Source organism: Orycteropus afer, unplaced genomic scaffold (assembly GCF_000298275.1).
Source record: "Orycteropus afer afer isolate SDZICR_OR568_19922 unplaced genomic scaffold, OryAfe1.0 scaffold00269, whole genome shotgun sequence".
Taxonomy (NCBI): domain Eukaryota; kingdom Metazoa; phylum Chordata; class Mammalia; order Tubulidentata; family Orycteropodidae; genus Orycteropus; species Orycteropus afer.
Genome location: NW_006921856.1, coordinates 1848473 through 1861939, shown reverse-complemented (window position 1 = coordinate 1861939; position 13467 = coordinate 1848473).

Sequence of the window (13467 nt, the reverse complement as noted above, 5' to 3'; positions counted from 1 at the left end):
TAGCAGGGATTGTGGGGCTGGCACGGGATCAGGCAGTGTTTCATTCTGCTGTGCATGGGGTCGCTATGAGTCGGAAACAACTCGACGGCACTTAACAACAACAACAACAACAGCACAGTCAAATCCAGCTTACATAAAATAACAATCACAGCTGTCTTCAAGGAAGCTGGGACTCCTTTCACAAATATATTCCTCACCTTACTTGTGAAAGGCATGTCCTCTGGACTCTCAATTTCTGTCTCTACGGATCTCATCTGATAAATCCAATCTAACAGGCCAATTTCTCTAAGCCTTTGGATACCTTCTTCTACATTTTACCAAGGCAGGTCTGGTACTTCAATTTGACTTAAGGTAGGCCACCGCATAGTCCATGCTTCAGTAAGTCAACTAAATAAACAATTAGATCCTTTCCTAACTCCTTGAGCTGAAGTAGGACCAGCTTCCTTATACTCTTTATGCTGACAAAACTGAATGAAGAATCCATACTTAGTGGGCCTAGTTCAACAAATTCAAACTTATCCAATGTTACATTCCTTGCACCATTATCCCACACCCTCACTATCCATTCCCATACATATTCTACAGGTTTCTGTCTGTTTATTCATGTTAGCAAAATCAAGTAGGTCTTTTCAGGTGTAAAATACCACCTCCTCAGTCACACTTTGTATTTCACCTTTTGGGACTCGTTTGGACTTAGGTTTAGTGATAGGTCTAGCAGCAACTATGGGGGTTGGGGCAGTTCCTGAGAACATTCAGCAATGTCTTCCATGGCATCTATCTCAGGCATTGACCCAGCAGGAACAGTTGGGTTAATCCCATCAAACCGAGGTGGAAGAGATAACGGTTTTATAGTAATCCCTTCAGATGGTAGGTATTCAATGGAATTTACAATGTCCATATCCTCTTCTTCCTGACTGTCTGCCCATATGTCCCCATATTGGTTTCAGGATCCCACTTTTTCCAAATCAATGTCCTCACTTTAACTTTAACAATATTCTAGTTTGGCAATTAAATTGGCATTGTAATTGAGTCACCCTTACAATAAGACTGTTTGTTTTTTGGCAATATCAGCTCTGATACTAGAAGAAAGAAGGCTTTCTTTCAGAGCTGAACTGGATACATTGAAGTTTTTTATGTGGTGCTTGAACTGTGTGTGACTCAGCAGCCCTAAACTCATCTCACTCTTTCATCACTTTGTCTCATGTAAGTAGGACCAACCACCAGCTTCCTTATACTCTTCATGCTGACAAAATTGCAGAAAACTATCAAATATGTGATCACCCAGAGCCTCACTTCTCAAAAGTATTTGATCTATTGGTGGTGCTATTATGCATATCAATGTTGTCATGCCATGCCATGGATTAACAGTGCCCTCTTTACTAATGGAGGCAGAGTCACCAGTGCCTTACAATTAATCAAATTGGAGAAGCGAAAAAAAAAAAAAAAAAGATGAGAACTAATTAAGGGAGCCCATCCTTATGATTTTGACTCTCTAGAACCACTCCCAGTAACAAATGTGTTAGGCTGGGTTCTCTGGAGAAGCAAAACCAATAAAGCTTATGTATACATATAAGCAAAGTGATATTTATCTTAGGAAAATTGCTTACATACTTATAGAAGCTGGAAGTCCCAAGTTGTTGAATTAAACATAAAGCTGGAGGCTTTTCTCAACTCACGCAGCTGCAGGGGCTGACGAGCTCAAGGTTGCCAGGCAGCATACGAGCTGACAAATGATGAATCCAAGATCACCAGGCCGAATTTTGGATTGTTCACTTAAGGACAGTTGTAGGCAGCACAACAGAATCCCAGTCCACAGAAGAGTGTCTCTTTTCCCAGGTTGTCCATAAATATATTGGAAGCAAGCCACATTCCAAGGGAAACTCCCTTTCAATGGATTGGCTGCTCAAAACATATACATCTGATCCCATCATGGAAATAACCCACATCACAACTGCATAAACCACATAGAATTGTGGTCTAGCCAAGTTGACACACAGCTCCAACTATCACAGTTATGGTCAGCCAGAAACAGTGATAGTAGGGGTTGTGATGTGATCTATAGGAATGTGTGTGACCTGGGAAGAGTCAGGAGCCTGTTGTGTGCACATGTGCCTCTGACAGAGGAGGCAGTGGTGACACGTTCTTGCAATCAGTGGTAGGAGCATTGTCAATGATGCAGATGTAGGGAGAATGAGCCACAGACACTGACTCTGTCTGCCTAGGCATGGTGTAATAAGTGTCCGTGCTAATGGTGGGAAGATGAGGTTCAAGGAACAAGGCAAGTGTGGAGTTGCCAGGGGCCATATCCAGCTACTGGTTTGGTGAAGGCAGGAAGAGGGCTCACCCCCTGTCACTGGGAAGGTGTGGCTATGAAAGTGCTGAAGCCTCTCCAGTTCCAATTCACTGGCATGGGCCCCAGGCACTTATCCAGCTCCCATCCAGACTCAATCATGTCACAGGCTGCCCAGAGTCCAGCATCTCCAACCACCACCCTACAGGCCTTTCTCTTCCCATGGCCTTCAACCCAATCATCTAATGATCACATAGTAATGAGTCACCACACCCACCCTCCCCTTCACTGGCTCCCTCCTATCTCTGTGATCTACCTGTGCCACTGGAAATTTTGCCTGTTTCCCTGCATTTTCCTCTTACAGACCCAGTATGCATTTTACCACCTGGATTTCTTCCAGATCTGTCCGCACTGGGTCTCTGTTCCAGTGTGGATTCTGTGAAGTTGGTTTCTCCTCACACATATATAATGCCTTTTGTGTCTTGAAATGACCACACTTCGTTGTACCTCAGCTTCTTCTCTCTCACCAGGTACTTTTCTCCTTCCTTTCTTATTAGCACTCAATCTAATTTCTTATCCTCTCATTTAATGCTCAGGGTTCCAGGATCATTTCTGTGTTTGTTTCACTCAGTAGATTTCATGGAGTGTGTCACTAGGAAACCATTTTTTCTCCTCCCTATCGTTGAAAATTCTCAGAAGGAAGACTGGGCTATCTACTTCCATAGTGATATTGCCTCTGAAACCCAAGGAGGGGACAGCTATGAGTCAGATCTAACTTGACAGCAGTGAGTTTGTTTTTTGGTATTACTACAAATTAATATTGTAATTTTAATTCCCAGGGCAACCACAAAGAAATTAACTCTGAAATATGGTAAAATAAATAACAAGGGAATTGTAATGGTAGACCAGGAAATGCCTAGGAGCTCTGATAGCATAGTGCCTATGGCATTTGATTACTAACCAGAAGGCTGGTGGTTCAAATTCACCAGCCACTCCTCAGAAGGAAGGTTGGACAATCTACTTCCATAGTGATACTAAAGAGGGGTCACTGTGAGTAGGGTCTGACTCTATGGTCTAGTATACAAAATAAGGTAGTAATGGAGGAATTGAAGAACCAAAAAGATATGACATATAGAATACAAATAGAGAATGGCAGACATGAATTCTACTTTGTCAGTAATTATATTAATGTAAATGAATTAAACTCTCCAATTAAAAGTAAGAAATTAGCAGAATGGGTTGAAAAAATGATATGACTATATTCTAGTTACAAGGTACTCATGTTAGATTCAAACATACAAATAGATTGAGAATGAAAGGATAGAAAAATATGGTTCATGGAAACAGTAAGCAAAAGACAGCTGAAGCTGCTATACTATCAGTCAAAATAAATTTTAAGATAAAAATTGTTATTAGAGACAGAAAAGGAATTTTTATCATTATGAAAGTGTCAATTTATCCAGAAGATATAACAATAATATATATACACATAACAACAGAAGCCCAAAATATATGAAGCAAGAACTGAAAGGCTCAAAGAAAGAAATATATAATTAAACAGTAATAGCTGACCATTTCAATATTCCACACTCAGTGATGGATAAAACAATTAAACAAAAGATAGATAAAAAGTAGAAGACCTGAACTCCCCTTTAAACTGAGATCTAACAGAGATTTATGGAATATTGCATCAAGAACAGCAAAATACACATTCTTTTCAAGTACACTTGGAACATTCTCCAAGATAGATCATAAGTTAGACCACAAAACAAGTTTCAATAAATTTAAAAGAATTGAAATCATACGAAGTATATTCTTTGGCCATAGGGAATGAAATTAGAAGTCAATAACAGATGGAAAACTGGATTTTTTTTTTTAAATGTGAAAGTTAAACAATACTTACAAATATCAAATGGGTCAAAGAGTGAAACATAAGGGAAATCAGAAAATATTTTGATATGAATGAAAATATAAACAAAATATACTAAAACGTATAGGTGCTAAGAAATTTTTAATATAGAACCAACATTAAATAATAAAAATAAAATTTCAAATCAACAATCTAATTATCTGCTTCAAATAACTAGAAAAAGAAGAGTAAAATAAACCCAAACCAAACAGAAGGAAAGAAACTATAAAGATTAGAGTGGAAATAAATGAAATAAAGAATATAAAAATTGAAAAAATAAAGTAAAAGAAAGAAGACTCACATTACTAATATCGGTAATGAAACAGGGGGTATTACTACTGACTTTATATGAATGAAAAAGATTATTTATTTATTTTTTTAAAATACTATTTTTATTTTAAGAGCTTGTTTCAATGTCACGCATACATTTAGTTTCATTCTCCATTCACCATGCCCAACACTAACCCAGTCTCCTCCCCCTCCCTACCCTGCAACCTTCCCTTTGTGCCCTTCATAATTATGCACTTATGTTTGTCCTGCATTTTCTCAATTTGAATGTTGGTCCTCTGGTGTTTCATGGTCTATTGCTCTAAGGGATATATTACCATTGAGTGTGTGGGTGTGGCATCCTGGGTATTGGGCTTAGAGACTGCCCCTGGGGGTGAGTTTTATTCCAGGCACTGAATGTATTTCAGGGCCATAGTATTGGGAGTCTCACCAGATTTCTTCTGATCAGTAATTCTGGTCATTATTGAGTTTTTGGATTTTGTTCCACCTTTTCCCTCCCACTCTATCCAGGATCTCCAGATTTTATCCTTTCCTGAGTGGTTGGCATTGGTAGCCAGGCACCATCCAGTTCTTCTGGTATCGAGGGCCACCATGTCCTAGGGCTGATTGCTTCTAAATACACTTTGTTGTTGTTGTTGTTGTTTTGTTGTTTTGCATTCTTCTTCACTTCCGACGCTAGGAGACCATTAGCTGCATCTTAGATGGCTGATTGAAAGTTTTTAAGACCCCAGTTGCTACTCACCAATGTAGGATGTGGAGCAATGCTTTTATGTATTTTGTTGTGCCAATTGAGTCTGGTGTACCCCAGTACTATGGTCCTGAGGTAGTAGATCTATTGGATCTCTCTCCCATAGTGTCAGAATGTCTGTGAGGGATTGCCCTGTGTCTGTCTTCTATTGTTTCTGTAAGGACTGCAGGTATTTTTTATCACTGGTATCTGTACAAGATTAGCCTCAGCTGAATCTATCCTTGCTTTAGAGTATACTCTATTCACTAGCCCCTGTCTGATCATCTCAGGTGTGTATGTGTTTATCTGTATAGCCTAGTGTTTGATGTTAAAGACAATGTGGTATTGTGGACACATTGGTTGGTTTTAACATCTGTCATCTATCTATTATGTCCACAGTTCAGTGTCCACTCATTTCCCAATGTTATCATCATGGTCCTATATCCTTCCCATATATTCCTCCCTCTACCCATGTCAACATGTAAGCCCCGACTAACCCTAAATTAATTCCTCCCATTCCCTCCCCATCCTGGTAACCTACTAGGTGAGTTCCTTTTCCGAAGCAAACCCTTCTCTTTCTTTTTACAGTAATGGACTCATACAGTACTTGTCCTTCTGCAATTGACTTATTTCACTGAGCATAATGTCCTCCAGGTTCATCCACATTATGAGATGATTCACGTATCTCTCATTGTTCTTTAATATGGCATAGTATTCCATTGTGTGGATATACCATAATTTGGTTATCCACTCATTTGTTGATGGGCATTTAGGTTGATTCCATCTTTTTGCTATGGTGAATTGTGCTGCAATGAACATAGGTGTATATATGTTTGTTTGTGTGCTCTCTTTCACCTCTTTAGGATATATTCCTAGTAATGGAATTGCTGGGTCAAATGGTACTTCTATTTTCAGTTTTTTAAGGAAACACCATACCTTTTGCCACAATGGTTGTACCATTTTATAATTCCCCTAGCAGTGCACAAGAGTTCCAATCTCTCCACAACCCCCTCCCAGCATTTGTTACTTCCGTAGTGGTGTTGTTGTTGTTATGTGCCGTGGAGTTGGCCTCGACTCATAGCGACCCCTCCTTGGGTTTCCGAGGCAGTATCACTACAGAAGTAGGATTGCCCAACCTGCCACTCTTGCCCAACCTTCCTTCCGAGGAGTGGCTGGTGGGTTTGAACCGCCAGCCTTCTGGTTAGCAGTCAAGTGCTTTTAGCCACTATGCTACCAGAGCTCCCGTAGTGATACTGCCTTGGAAACCCAAGGAGGGGTCGCTATGAGTCGGGGCTGACTCGATGGCAAATAACAACAACAACAACAATGATTAATGATCATGAGCAATTTCTCATGTGTTTGTTGGCTGCTTGTATATCTTCTTTGGTGAAGTATCTGTTCAAGTCTTTTGCCCATTTGTGAATTGGGTTATTTGTCTTTTTGGTGTTGAGGTGTTGAAGTTTTCTGTAGATTTTGGAGATAAGTCCTTTGTCAGATATGCCATAGGCAAATATTTTCTCCCAATCTGCAGGTTCTCTTTTTACTCTTTTGAAATCTTTCAATGCACACAAGAATTTAAATTTTAAAAGGTCCCAGTCATCTAACTTCTCTTCTATCTCCTGCACATTCTGGGTTATGCTTAACAGTTTACTCATGGCATAAATTAGGGTTCCTAGATTTGCCACTATTTTATCTTTGATGAATTTTATAGTTTTTGGGTTTTACATTTAAGTCTTTGATCCAGCTTGAGTTTGTTTTTGTGTATGGGGTGAGGTAAGGGTCTTGTTTCATTTTTCTACAGGTGGATATTCAGTTTTGCCAGCACTATTTGTTAAAGAGGCTGTCTCTTCCCCATTTAATGGGCCTTGGGCCTTTATCAAAGATCCATTGTCCATAGATGATGGGTCTGTGTCTGAATGAAAAAGATTTTAAGGAGATATCATGAACAATTTTATGGCAACAAGTTTGACCCTTGTAGCAACAAATTAGACCCTTGTAGCAACAAATTAGACAAAGTAGAAAGTAAGCAAAAAAAAGGGAAGAACCTGTACAAGATGGATAGACACAGCGGCTGAAATGATAGGCTCAAGCACAGCAACAATTGTGAGAATTGTGCAGGACCATTATCACTATTCTGTTGTGCATAGGGTTGCTATGAATCTGAATTAATTCAATGGCACCTATCAACAACAAATTAGATAACCTTGAAAAAACGTGAAAATGCCCAGAAAGACAAAAAATACTAAAATTGACTTAAGAATAAGTGGAAAAATCTGAATAGATCCATAACAAGTAAAGCAACTGAATTAGTAATAATAATTATAGCAATAATAATATTTTAAGTTTCCAGGAAAGAAAGGTTCAAGACCAGATGACTTCACTACTAAATTCTACCAAACATTTAAAGAATTAACATCAATCCTTCACAAACTCTTCCAAAAAGCTTATTTTATGAGGATGGTATTGCCTTGATACAAGAATTAGTTAAAGTTATCCCAAGAAAAGGAACTATAGACTAATATCCCTTAAGAACAAAGATACAAAAATCTTCAACCAAATGCTAGCAAAATAAATCCAGTCTGTGTGTGCATATGTAAAGTGAAAACTGTGAGACCTGGAATCTGAAAGAACTGCCTTTTTTTTCCAGGACTCACATTTTTCTACCTCTGCCAGAGTGCAGTCACCACTTTTCTATCACTCTCTATTTAATAGAATAGGAGCTCTGGTAGCATAGAGCCTAAGTCACTTTGACTGCTAACTAGAAGCCTGGTGGTTCAAACTCACCAGCCACTCCTCGGAAGGAAGGTTGGGCAATCTACTTCGGTAGTGATATTACATCAGAAACCCAAGAAGGGGTCATTATGAGTCAGGGCTGACTTGAGGGCATGTAACAACAACCACTTTTAAAACTTCCTTTGAACCAATTTTTTTTGCATACAATAAGGCTTCCATAAAGACAGAGTAAGTTGCAAGAAATAAACCTATATTGTATCATCCTTGCCTTTGATCATTGCTATTTTAATCTTCCATTTGATGATATTAAAGTATATGCTTATTATTTTGATATTTTGATAGTCTCCCTTGTACCATTTTAAATGTTACTTTCACCCAAACACAAGAATGTTCTTTTCAGTGATTCCAACATTAAGAAAGAAAATCCTTAAGCTTACTTACAGCCAATACATTAAAAGAATGTTTTGATTCATTTTTGAGAGAGTGGTTTTTGTAGTAGGGAAATGTGACCATTTCAGTTAGCAAATGTTTTTACTGAATTATAGAAACCTTCAAAGAAAGAGAAATCCCCTCAAATGATTTAAAATCTTCATAACGGACCTCCCACAAATGATAACTTCTTTAAAGTAGAAATTCCCCTGAAGATGTACAAATCTTCAAAAGGAAGATCCCTCAAATGATTAGAACCTTACCCAATTCCATCTGGATTTGAGTTCCAATAATAAGGGTCAGAACCTTGTCCATACCTAGTTAAAAAAATACTGTAAGAAAGCACATTTTTTAGTATTTACAGATGTAGATGGAACATTTTTCATTTTGAAATACAATGAGAAAACTTTTTCATGCTATTTCAGAAATGACATATAGGCCAGAGAAAGCAAAGAAAGTTATTTGAAAGTAGCCAGGCCAAAGAAATTTTAAAGCAGGTGAGTTTAAATTCAGGGTTAGAAACCAGTGGTATATCTTCTGCTTTCAGATCCACATCTATTTTTTTTTTTTTTCAGGTCATTTTTTATTAGTGAAAATATTATTATGTTGTTATTTTCTTTTCAGTTGAATTCAACTATAACATAAAGGGTAAAAATTAGCTGAAGAATAGTGAAAAATAGAAAAATTACAGTTGAATTTAAACAAAAATAACCACACCAAGAGAACCTACAGATAGGGAAAAAATATATATTTATCAAAGACATATCCAGCAAGGGACTTATCTCTAAAATCTAGAAAAATTTCAAAACCTCAGTATCAAAAAGACAAACAATCCAATTAAAAATATGGAAAGGAAATGAACCAAAGAAGATATTCAGGCAGCCAGAAAACACATGAAGAAATGCTGATGATCCTTAGCCATTAAAAAGATACAGATCAAAACAACAATGAGAAGTCACCTCTCCCTTGCAATTTAGCCAGTTTCAACAGGTCAGGGGGGATAAAAAAGTGCTGGTGACGGAGTGGAGATATTGGAATGCTATACTGCTGGGGGACTGTCAAATGGTACAACCACTATGGAAAAAGTTGGAAATAGAAATACCATTTGATCTAGCTATCCCATTACAAGGAATATATCCTTAAAAGGTGAGACCCAACGCACGAATAGATATACTCACACCCATGTTCATTATAACACTATTTACAATAACAAAGAGCTGGAAACAAACTAAGTGCCCATTAACAGATGAATGGATAACCAAACTATGGTACATATATACAATGGAATACTATGCAATAATAAAGAATAATGAAGAATCAGCAAATCAACTCAGAACATTGATGAACTTGAAGGACATTATGCTGAGTAAAATAAGTCACCTCACAGAAGGACAAATATTGTATGAGTCCATTGTTGTAAAAAGTCAAGGAGAGTCAGTTAACAGCAGAGCCCAATAACCATTTGCACCACCTGGAAACTTCAATAAAAGCAAAAAGAGTATTAATAAAGTCATCACCTACACCCCCCTAGACATGTATGTAAACCCACAGGTACACACATTCATACCTCTTTATTCTCTACTGGTAAATTTCTCATCTGTATCTGTTTAATGTTGTATACATTTTGCAAAGATAGTAAGAGAGTTTCATCTTGCTACTTCTCAGCACAGGCAATTTAATGCCTCCAATGAACTTCTATCATCTGTGAGAAAACATGTAATGGTTTCACTCTCCCACTCAATACTTGATTCTCATGACAGATGGATGCCCATCAGTTGGCCTTGAAGATGCATCCAACCTGACTGCTTACTCACACCTTTTCTCTCCAGAACACAACTCAAACAAATACAACTAGAAATAGCAGGCAAAAAAAAAAAAAAAAGCTTCTGTATAAACTTTTCAATTTGTATGCTTATAAAAATATTTTACTATTTACATAATTTTCATGCCCAAATACCTTAGTGTATTTCATCTTTAGAATACTTGGGGTTTTATAGTTTTGATTTTGTTATCTATTTGAAATTATTTTAACTTTCTTCTAAACAAAATGTTGGAGCTACTTTCTTTCATTTACTTTCCTTCAGACTGTCACTTTCTCAGCAGTTCGAGAGGCCTAGTGGCATAGTGCCTAAGACCTTTGACTGCTAACCAGAAGGTTGGTGGTTCCAACCCATCAGCCACTCCTCAGAAGGAAGGTTGGGCAATCTACTTCCATAGTTATACTGCCTCGCAAACCCAAGGAGGGATTGCTATGAGTTAGGACTGACTTGACAGCAGTGAGCTTGGTTTGGTTTGGTTTTGCCATGTCTAGAACCATCTTGCAAAATCAGCTACTAGCTCAAATGATTGCAGCTTAAAACCCACTGCCCAATTCTTGTCCTTAATCTGAAACTCAAATAAAGATCTCTTCAAAGCAGGATCCTTACTGATGCATTAACAAAATGAGAGCAAAACTCTTCAGGTTTTCTCTCTGGACAAGATCTTTCAGATGTACTAGAAGTCAAATTAAACTGGAGACATTCAATTCATAGTTTTCTTATTCCTTCAAGAGTTCTGTTTGTTCAATGACTATTTTCTGAGTACTCACATTAGTCTCAGGATAAAAAAACTTCTGGAAGATGATTGTGTAGGACAGAAATCTTGGTTTCTGCCTTTGGTCTCTGAATATAGCCTTTGTAATTGCTAAAGCAATTAAAGTGCTCTGGAGCCCTGGTGGCAGAGTAGATAAGGCAATTGTCTGCCACCCAGAAGGTCAATGGTTCAAACCCATCAGCTGCTCTGCAGAAGGAAGATGGGGTGATCTACTTCTGTAAAGATTTACACCCTCAGAAACTCAATGGGAGTCACTATGAGTTGGAGTCAACTCAATGGCATGAGTTTTTTTGTTTTTTTTTTCCCCCTCTCAAAAAATAGCTAGGCAAATAGGGGCTCCAGAGGTTCCAACTTGACGGACCAACTTCAGGAAGGTAGGACGGCATAATGTATATTCATTGATTGAATCAATTCATAGCTATGCCTTAAGGCCTCAGTCATACACATTCCTTGAAGCCCCAATGACTATGGGTCCCTGAACCTTGGAGCTCTCTCTTTTGGGGCTTCCTGGATTGGTGAGAACATCCACGTATGGGATGTTCCTGGGGACAATGGAAGGCATGTGCTGTCTGTACCTCTTCTAAACCTTGCTTAATGCATCTCTTTGCACCCTTTCTGGTTATAATATATGGGTAACTGTAATTACAAATAGCATTGTTTTTATTGTTGTGTGCCAACCGCTGAAGTCCGGATTATATGACCTCTCTTCTGTGGTTCCCTCTTTAGTCACCTATCAGACAAAAAAGAAGAAAGACTGTTTTCATTTATTCTCCTTAAATAAATAAAATGCAACAGAGTCAAGAAGAGGATATGAGTTTTGTGAGCAGGCAGATACAGCTGCGTTGCTGTTGTTATTATGTGTCACCAAGTTGATTCCAACTCATAGCAACCCTATAAGGACAGAGTAGACCTGTCCCATTAGGTTTCCAAGGTTGTAATCTTTACAGGAGCAGATTGCCAGGTCTTTTTTTTCTTGAAGAGTCACTGAGTGGGTTCATACAGTCAATCTTTCAGTTAACAGTCAAGCACTTTGCCATTGTGCCACCAAGTCTCCCTAGTATAAGTAATAGCTTCCATTAATTTAGTTACAGAGGATTAATGAATTCACAAAGGACAATAGGACTCTGATTTAGGGTTGATAACTCAGATGAGGGCTTCCTACACAGTCATAAGGATAGAGTCTTAACTTGTGAGGAACCAGGTTTGGAAGACTAAGTGACAGAAAAAGTCTGCATTGGTTGTCAATGAAGAAGGACAGAATCCTTCTAGCTTGTACCCAGCCCTAGTGGGGAGAGAAAGAGAAAGGCTGGCTAGTCTGAATTGCAGGGAATTGTGCAGACTCTTGAGCCAATAGCTGGTACCTACTGACCTGGTAGAGGGTAGCCAGAGATGTTTTGAACTGGCTCAAAATGACTGGGGATGAAGTCAGCCCTATCTGGATAGTTAGGGTAAGGGAGAAGTGCCAGGAAAGTGGCTAGCATTTGGGACTTTGGGGGTGTGCAAGGAGCCTGCACTTATTTCCAGATTGCAATTGGATTCATGCTGAACCTTGTCATGCAGTTAGTGATAAAGGTGAGGTTTCCTACCTTACTCCTTTAATAATACAGTTAATGAAAGAATCACAAGGATTAAAACTGAGTCCTGAGCCCTGAACAGACTTTCTCCAGGCCAAAGTCATGGCTGGACAACAGAGGTGGTATACATTTAACAAATCCAAAATTATTTTCCCCACTCCTCTACATAAACTCTTCACTCCTAAAATGGGATAATAATAATAATAATACTTCATAAGGTTGTTTTGGGTCAAATGAATTAGCAAAGGGATAGTGTGTAGGACTGTGTAGGACACATACTAAGTGCTTGACGTAATGTTAGCTGTTTTTTAAAAAACTGTATCTTTGATCATAATATTCAACCTTCTAGGACCTCACTTTCTCTTTTGTGGCATCTATCTAGTGCTAATCTGTCCCTGCTTCACAGAGTTTTTCCACAATCTTAGAAAGGAGACAGTGTTCTTGTTTTGCTATGGTGCTTACACATGAGTTTCATCTGTTTTTATGTTTCATTCATCTTGCACTTGGCATTCTTTCAATTGCTAGATTCTTGATATAATGGTCTGAGCAAAGTTCAATCCATAGGTACTTGGTTAAGGAAACAGTGGTGTGCTAGAGATAGTTCCTGCTAGGTAAGGAGAGCCAACAATTATATCTTGGGGAATATTGTGATGGCCAGAAATGTGCTGTGGTGCCACAGTAAGAGTATTCACAGAAGGGAAATTAGAAAATGCTGTTGTTGTTTTGAGTTTTATGAGAGTAATCACTTTACCAGCACAGCTTGACTTTGTGCTATAGCTACTTGTCCTGACCTTCTCCTGTACCTCCCTCATGTGTTTATTCATCCAGTGACATACTCCTTTGCCAACTCTAATCATTGCCATAACCTGTGATACACAGATGACACAACCTTGCATGCAGAAAGTGAAGAAGACTTGACGCACTT